Genomic DNA, 9,867 nt, shown 5'->3' with positions numbered 1-9,867 from the left:
CCAAGGGATTCTGGTATATAATACAGGACTTGAAATGTGTACTCGAACGTACATCATGAAGTTAGTGTCTCACAAATCCGTGGTATAAAAACAGATCTACTTGTTAAAATGTTACGTTTGTTCTTGTATACGAAAGTAAACTTCTTGAAATATGTGTTTCTAGTACATAAGAGTTAGAAATCTGTTCGTAAAACTATACCTATTATAGTTTCCAAAAAGCGTGTCTTGTTTGTTTAGAAATATTGAGAAAAGGAATCACTTGTTTATGAAAGTATAGATTTTTGGTGTAGAGTCTAGGATAGACAAGAAAAATCTAAGAACAGTTTAGTTTATACATGTATTACAACAACATTATATTTTAAAAGGTAAAATGCTATTGTGACATATGTTATATATATATATATATATATATATATATATATATATATATATATATATATAAAAGTTCCTTTAAATGTTTATAAATCGCATGTGATTTGAATATATAACAGTATATAAAAGAGTTTCTTTATGTAACACACGATAATACTCGTGTGTTTTACTTGTAATCCCCCCCTTGAAAGCATATAAAGGTATTTAGAATAATTAAAAAGGTTGATTAAGGGGTATGAAACTCACTTGAAAGTTTTGGAGATAGCGAGATGGAAAACCGGGCAGAGTTTCGTCTCGGGAAACGGATTTTCCTCGGGATTCTCGGAAATCTCGGGAGTAAAATCGACCTTCGGGACTTGAGCCAAAAAGACCAGAGCTTCGGGTTTGAACGGACACGGAAAACGAGGCAAAGTTGAGAGAGAGAGAAGAGAAATGAACCCTTTCTTTGGAAACCCTCGCATCCTATTTATAGTAAGGCTGGTCTGCCTCGGTACGCGGGGTGTGCGCTCGTACGCAGCGCGTACGCATACGTCATGCATGACCGAAGCCTCGACTGCCTCGGTTCGGATGGGACGGGTTGCTGGGTACGCGGGTCGGATGGGACGCCGGGTCGGATGGGACGTCGGGTCGGACGGGTCGGGGCTTCGGACGGGTCGGATGGGTCGGTTTCTTCGGATAACGCGACGTGGACGATCAGAGGCCAATCCTCTCGGTTACGCGGGGCGTACAGGGGTACGCAGCGCGTACCTCGGAGGAGGATGCTGACTCCCCTTCGGATAAAATCCGAATTTTGAATTAAATAAATAATTAATTTATTTAATAAACTTCAAAAATTCATATCTTCTTCATACGAACTCCGTTTTCGATGGTCTTTATATCCTCGCGTAGGTGAGACTACGCTCTACAACTTTCGTTTAGACTCCGTCGGCAAATTCCAAAATTATATTTTTATTATTTATTAAAAATCCATCGTGTTTAAGGAATTTCTTAGAAAATTTATAACTTCTTTATCTGATGTCGGTTTTTGCCAGACTTTTTACCGCTGGAATAACATTGTCGAGACCTTCGATTCTCGTTTAGGTCATTCCGGCCAAAAGTCGCTCGATTTCCGATTCGAGTTTTTAGCTGTCTGTTGCTAAGCCGAACTTGGAAAAATCATAACTTCGCTATATGAAGTCGGATTTGGGTGTTCTTTTCACGTACGATCATGGTTCAAGGACATTTAATCATAGAAGGAATTTAAGTAGAACTTATTTATACATTTTATTATGAAAGTAACTTTTTATTATTCAGAAGTGGTTACAATACTTGACCCATTTTGGTCGTTACAAAGAGTTGAAATATCAGGTTGTCACATCATCCCCCCGTTAGAGAGAATTTCGTCCCGAAATTTAAAGTAGTAAAGATACTAGTGAACATGAAAGAGATGAGGGTACTTTTGTTTCATCTGATCTTCGCGTTCCCATGTGAATTCGGGTCCCCGCTTGGCGTTCCAGCGAACCTTCACGATGGGTATGCGACTTTGTTTTGTTTGTTTGACCTCTCGGTCCATGATTTCTACTGGTTCTTCCACAAAGTTGAGGCTCTCGTTGATCTCGATCTCGTCGAGTGGAATAACAAGAGTCTCGTCGGACAGACACTTTTTCAAGTTTGAGACGTGGAAGGTTGGATGGATGTTACTAAGTTCGCGCGGTAGGTTAAGCTTATAAGCCACAGGGCCGATTCTGGCAAGAATCTCGAAAGGCCCTATGTATCTTGGATTTAGTTTCCCACGCTTTCCAAATCGTATTAAACCCTTCCACGGTGAGACCTTTAATAAGACGTGGTCTCCTACCTGGAATTCCAAAGGTTTCCTCCTTTGGTCAGCGTAGCTTTTCTGTCGGTCTCTTGAGGCTTTCAATCGTTCACGAATCTGAACGATCTTCTCTGTTGTTTCACGTATGATCTCCGGACCTGTGAGAGTGCTTTCAGGAACTCTTCCTCTAGCTAACTGGGTATCGCCAACTTCAGTCCAGCACAGAGGGGATCTGCACTTTCGACCATAGAGGGCTTCAAACGGAGCAGCCTTTATGCTTGTATGATAACTATTGTTGTATGAAAATTCGACAAGGGGTAAATGAATATCCCATGCCTTTCCAAAGTCAATCACGCAAGCTCTCAGCATGTCTTCTAAAGTTTGTATTGTTCTCTCACTTTGTCCGTCTGTCTGTGGGTGGTAGGCTGTACTCATGTCCAGCCTAGTTCCCAGGGAACTTTGTAGTGACTGCCAGAACCTTAAAGTGAATCTACTATCTCGATCGGAGATAATGGATATCGGAACACCATGCAGTCGCACTACTTCTCTTAAGTAAGTTCTTGTAAGCTTCTCCATTTTGTCAGTCTCCTTGATGGGTAGGAAATGTGCGGATTTGGTCAATCTGTCGACAATGACCCATATGGTATCGAGTCCACTTGTCGTCTTGGGTAACTTGGTTATGAAGTCCATAGTAATCCGCTCCCATTTCCATTCCGGTATCTCTGGTTGTTGTAGTAGTCCTGACGGTTTCTGATACTCGACCTTAACCTTAGCGCAAGTAAGACATTTACTCACGAAGGTAGCAATTTCTGCTTTCATGTTAGGCCACCAGTACAGATTTTTAAGATCCAGATACATTTTATCTGAACCCGGGTGAACGGAATATCTTGAGTTGTGAGCCTCGGTCATGACTACGTTTCTGAAACCACCATGATTTGGGGTCCAGATTCGGTCCATGAGATAGTAGGCTCCGCCACCCTTGACTTCTAAATTCTTCTCCATTCCTCGCAGGGATTCACCCGCCACATTTTCAGGTTGCAAAGCTTCCATTTGTGCTTCCTTAATTTGTGTGGATAAGTGGGAATGGATAGTCATGGTCAGAGATTTGACCCTCCGACCAGTGTATTCCTTTCGACTGAGGGCGTCGGCTACTACGTTGGCCTTGCCAGGATGATAACGAATTTCGCATTCGTAGTCATTTAGTAATTCGACCCATCGTCGTTGGCGCATGTTGAGTTCCTTCTGATCGAAAATGTGTTGAAGGCTCTTATGATCGGTGAAAATAGTACTCTTTGTTCCGTATAAGTAGTGCCTCCAGATCTTCAGAGCAAATACCACTGCTCCTAATTCGAGATCGTGTGTCGTATAGTTCACTTCGTGTGTCTTAAGCTGTCGGGAGGCATAAGCGATAACCTTCCCTCTCTGCATAAGAACACAACCAAGTCCTTGATTTGAAGCATCGCAATACACTACGAAGTCTTCTATCCCTTCGGGGAGGGATAGTATTGGTGCGGTGCACAAGGCCTGCTTTAGTGTCTGGAATGCCTTCTCTTGTTTCGCTTCCCAGTCAAAGGCCACACCTTTCTGGGTTAATGAAGTAAGAGGTTTCGCAATGCTCGAAAAGTTCTTTATGAATCTGCGATAGTAGCCAGCTAGACCTAGAAATTGACGAATTTCTGTAGGTGTCTTTGGTGCCGACCAGTTCTCAATAGCCTTAATTTTGGAGGGGTCCACGTGTATACCTTCCGCGCTAACAACGTGACCTAAAAATTCGACTCTTCGAATCCAAAATTCGCATTTAGAGAACTTCGCATAGAGTTTCTCCGTTCGCAGTGTTTCTAGGACTTTTCGTAGGTGTTGACTATGCTCTTCCTCACTTCGAGAGTAGATAAGTATATCATCGATAAAGACGATGACGAACTGATCCAAGTAAGGGCGGCATACCCTATTCATTAGGTCCATAAATACTGCTGGTGCATTGGTTAATCCGAACGGCATCACCACGAATTCATAGTGTCCATAACGAGTTCGGAAGGCTGTCTTTGGAATGTCCCCCTCTAGAACTCGTAATTGGTGATATCCGGATCGCAGGTCTATTTTGGAGAAGTAGTTCGCCCCTTGAAGTTGATCGAATAGGTCGTCAATACGGGGGTAGAGGATAGCGGTTCTTGACAGTAAGTTTGTTCAGCTCTCTGTAGTCGATGCACATACGGAACGATCCGTCTTTCTTCTTTACAAACAAGACCGGTGCTCCCCAAGGTGAGAAACTTGGTCTTATGAATCCTTTGTGAAGGAGTTCATTAAGTTGACTGGAAAGTTCATGCATCTCTGCTGGTGCAAGACGATAAGGCGACTTCGCTACTGGGGTAGCTCCTGGAATTAAGTCGATTCTAAACTCGACTTGGCGTTGCGGTGGTAATCCTAGTAGTTCTTCTGGAAAGATATCGGGAAAGTCGCGTACTACCGAGATGCTCTTGATGTCCTTCAGTTCTTGACTTGTATCGACGATGTGCGCTAGGAATGCTTGACAATCCTTCCGCAAGCACTTTCGAGCTTGGATGCACGAAATGATGCGAAGGTTTGCACTAGATTTGTCGCCGTAGATAACTAATGTTTCGTTGTTAGGGAGGTTAAGACGAACTGCTTTCTCAAAGCACATGATGTCGGCGCGAAGAAGACTCAACCAATCCATGCCGACTATGACGTCGAAACTTTTAATTTGAACCGACATGAGATTGATTGGGAAAGAATGGCCGTCTAATGTTAACGTACAACCCATGTATATGCAATTTGTGTTTTCGGTTTTCCCATTGGCCATCTCTACAGTGAATGATTTTTCTAACTTGCTAGGTTTAGGTTTAAGTAAATGAATAAAGTTTTGACTCACGAAGCTTCTCTCCGCTCCACTATCGAATAATATGCATGCGTATGAATTATCGAGAAGGAACGTACCAGCAACTATAGTTGGGTCAGCTACAGCTTCGTCGTGGCCTATTTCCAAAACTCGTCCTACACCTCCGGTGCCTGCTGCCTTAGGACAGTTTCTCTTGTAGTGGCCCACCTCGCCACAACCGTAGCAAGCCTGCCCTACACCCGCACCGGGAACTTGAGTGATCGGCTTTGCGGGTTCCTTGCAGAAACGGGCTATGTGTCCTTTCCTGCTGCAGTTGGCGCACTGCATATCTCGACAAGGTCCATGGTGGTGGTAATTGCATTTGGTGCATTTTGGGAGGTTGCCTATATAAGGCTTTGTTGGGTAGGTATTTATAGGGGCTGTAGCAGGTACAATGGCAGCATTTACTGACACCAGTTGTTTCTTTGCGGATTCTTGGGAAGACCCACCCTTCCCTTTAATCCACGCTCTCTTCCTGCCATTGTTGTTGTTGTTGTTGCTGTTGTTGTTGTAGTTGTTGTTGTTGTTGTTTCCTTTCTGTGGTGCTGGTGCAGAAGTGGTTGAGTTCTGATGACCTCCGTAGTCGATCAGAGATTGTGCCAGTTCCTTAGCACTTTCAAAGGTGTCAGGTTTAGAAGCTAACACGCTTGATCGCATTTGGGGCGTCAGTCCCCAGATGTACCTTTCTATCTTCTTGCTCTCGGGAGCAATCATATCTGGACAAAGGATTGCCAGTTCGCAGAATCTGTTGGTATAAGTAGCGATGTCGGTACCCACCATTCCGAGAGTCCATAGCTCGTGTTCAAGCTTTTGAATTTCTCCCCGTGGGCAGTATTCTCTCATCATCATGGCCTTCAAGCTCTCCCAGCTTATGGAGTTTGCCACGATTAGGGTAAGTACTTTAACGTGGCCATTCCACCAAGTTAAAGCTTTATCGAGAAGGGTGAAAGTTGCAAATTTGACCTTGCTGTGCTCGGGGCAGGAGCAGATTTCAAAGACTGCCTCCTTCCTTTCAATCCACTGCCTCAGGGCCATCACACCACCAGTACCATAAAACATCCGGGGCTTGGCATTAGTGAAGTCCTTATAGGTGCATTCTCGAGGTGGTCCATGACTCTCGCCATGGTTGGATGGGTGTGTGCCAGATCCCGAGCCATTAGCACTTGAGTTATTGATCTGTGACATGGCAGCTGCCACCGCTGCGGTGACTGCTGCTTGAAACATTACAACATCAAATTGGGGTGGTGGAGGTGGTGGTGGTATAGGTGCTTCCTCACCGTTGTTTCGCCTCGGATTCCTACGCGGAGGCATCCTTCAACTATAGATTGAAAAGACAAGGATAAGAATTTCATAGAATGGAAAATGTATGTGTCTCATGAACTATATCGCTATAGTTCAACAACAGATGATAGTATGAGTCTTAAAATAGAAGAATGAAAGTTATTTGTAAGACTGAAGGTATGAAACAAGTATTTGGGTTCACAAAGACCATTCAAGGTTCGAAATACTCAACATAGTAGTAATAGTGCCACTTATATTAATATAAAAGTTGTTACAACGATCATGAAAATTTGACCCCTATAAGGGTCTCCGATTACAAAGTTCGAGAAATTTAAAGACTTTTAGCCGAGGTCCTAAGCTATAACAAAATTTGAGTCCTAGACAAGCACTACTTGCGTCGAAGGTTGCGCTTGGAGCTTGACTCCGTATCTGATTGCTTTGACTCCATTAGACGCCTATCGAAAGCGGCTTGTTGTTCCCTTAGTTCGGCGAGGGTTGCAATCATTTGCGCTTGAAACGCTTCAGCTTGGAATTGGGCGTTGTCTTGCATCTTGTCCAGCCTACGAATGTCAGAAGTGTGAACCTGCACTTCCACGTTGATAACCCGGAGTCGACTAGCTTGTACTCCAGACTGATAGGACTGATTGGCTAACTTACCCACCATTACCGGGAGTGCTCGATCAGCCGAACCTCCGCCGCGGACATCATAGAAGTCCCGGCACATGCCGTAAGGAGGGCGTAGGTTTTGCTATTGGCTCCAATGGTGGAGGTGACTTCCCCAGACGGGAGTCGGTCCTTGAAAGTTCCTTACGAAGACGGGAGGCTGAATGGGTGGTGGATCGATAACTTCCGGCTCTGAGTCGGTACCGGAGTCATCACCCACTTCTATGGGTTCCTCATCCTCTTCGGGATCATCTTCGATCCATCCTCCGTTGCCTTTGTTGGGAAAGTAGGGGTCGCCAGGGTGGTGAAATACAACCATTTGACTGTACGAGAAATAGGGTTATAAGAATTGAGTAAAGTCGGAACATGTAAAACATGTAAGTTTAACTAGTTTAGATAGCAAATAATCCTATAGTATTTAAGTTCTTGTGTTTGATTCTTGTAATGGTTTGGTAAGTTTTGACTTGTTGCTTACTACGATCGTTCCTCGATATACGTTGGTCCAATCTTGGGCAAATATAGTTGATCACGCTATATTTGTCCAAAATCTGATTACATATATCGAGTCTCAATCGTAGTGTCAACTTGTCTAAATATTCGTATAGTTGTATATATGAAAAATAGTTTGTGGTATGCATGTAATTGTACTTAAATGAATTATCAAATTAAGTTGAACGAAATGCTGCTTAAGTGTAAAAAGAAAATTTGTTTTGTCAGAGAGTATTAGTCCCTTAAGCATTTATAGTTTGTATATCTTATGTGGTTCGATATACTTAGTTCACTATAAACATTGCTCTGATACCAATCTGTCACACCCCCAAACCTGAACGGCGGAAACGTTCGGGGGCGGATGACTTCATGTGGTAGCGTAACAAATGAATACATAGTAAAGAAAGCAATACAACCATCATATATATAATTGAAAGTTTACATTTGTCAAAAGTTACGTGTTCAAAACTCAATTACAATATGATGTCAAAAATACGAGATTAAACTGGCGCCGCAGCATCCCTTCATCAAAAGCGAAATGAATACCTGAAATTACTGATTTCCTGGGACATACAAGTAATTTTGAAAGAGTAGATCAACATTTAAGCTGGTGAATTCCATAAGTATTTAAGTGACAATGTTTGAATGAAATGAAATGTTTTATCTTTGTTTGTTTGTGTTTAGAAAATCCTATATTTTCTACTAGTATAAAAGTAGCCTTCACTCAAGACCAATGTTTGTTTCCAAAATGTATGTAAATGTAAAATAACCAATGAGTTTGAAAACCTTGTAAATCAATGCATTTTTAATACCCCTTGTGAGTTTTATAACCATACTATTGACTCTGAATGCCTATACACAACGTTCTTCAGGCGTTGGAATGTTATGACGTTTGTTACCCCAAACGGTGGACTGCAGCTAACAGTCAGGGCGCGGGTTGTCAAGCCCGTATAGATCTATACACAAACACCATGCTCCCCCTCCAAGGGATTCTGGTATATAATACAGGACTTGAAATGTGTACTCGAACGTACATCATGAAGTTAGTGTCTCACAAATCCGTGGTATAAAAACAGATCTACTTGTTAAAATGTTACGTTTGTTCTTGTATACGAAAGTAAACTTCTTGAAATATGTGTTTCTAGTACATAAGAGTTAGAAATCTGTTCGTAAAACTATACCTATTATAGTTTCCAAAAAGCGTGTCTTGTTTGTTTAGAAATATTGAGAAAAGGAATCACTTGTTTATGAAAGTATAGATTTTTGGTGTAGAGTCTAGGATAGACAAGAAAAATCTAAGAACAGTTTAGTTTATACATGTATTACAACAACATTATATTTTAAAAGGTAAAATGCTATTGTGACATATGTTATATATATATATATATATATATATATATATATATATATATATATATATATATATATATATATATATATATATATATATAAAAGTTCCTTTAAATGTTTATAAATCGCATGTGATTTGAATATATAACAGTATATAAAAGAGTTTCTTTATGTAACACACGATAATACTCGTGTGTTTTACTTGTAATCCCCCCCTTGAAAGCATATAAAGGTATTTAGAATAATTAAAAAGGTTGATTAAGGGGTATGAAACTCACTTGAAAGTTTTGGAGATAGCGAGATGGAAAACCGGGCAGAGTTTCGTCTCGGGAAACGGATTTTCCTCGGGATTCTCGGAAATCTCGGGAGTAAAATCGACCTTCGGGACTTGAGCCAAAAAGACCAGAGCTTCGGGTTTGAACGGACACGGAAAACGAGGCAAAGTTGAGAGAGAGAGAAGAGAAATGAACCCTTTCTTTGGAAACCCTCGCATCCTATTTATAGTAAGGCTGGTCTGCCTCGGTACGCGGGGCGTGCGCTCGTACGCAGCGCGTACGCGTACGTCATGCATGACCGAAGCCTCGACTGCCTCGGTTCGGATGGGACGGGTTGCTGGGTACGCGGGTCGGATGGGACGCCGGGTCGGATGGGACGTCGGGTCGGACGGGTCGGGGCTTCGGACGGGTCGGATGGGTCGGTTTCTTCGGATAGCGCGACGTGGACGATCAGAGGCCAATCCTCTCGGTTACGCGGGGCGTACAGGGGTACGCAGCGCGTACCTCGGAGGAGGATGCTGACTCCCCTTCGGATAAAATCCGAATTTTGAATTAAATAAATAATTAATTTATTTAATAAACTTCAAAAATTCATATCTTCTTCATACGAACTCCGTTTTCGATGGTCTTTATATCCTCGCGTAGGTGAGACTACGCTCTACAACTTTCGTTTAGACTCCATCGGCAAATTCCAAAATTATATTTTTATTATTTATTAAAAATCCATCGTGTTTAAGGAATTTCTTAGA

Source organism: Lactuca serriola, chromosome 1, assembly GCF_051521515.1.
Source record: "Lactuca serriola cultivar US96UC23 chromosome 1, Lser_US96UC23_V15, whole genome shotgun sequence".
NCBI lineage: Eukaryota > Viridiplantae > Streptophyta > Magnoliopsida > Asterales > Asteraceae > Lactuca > Lactuca serriola.
Note: the sequence above shows the minus strand (reverse complement) of the source record.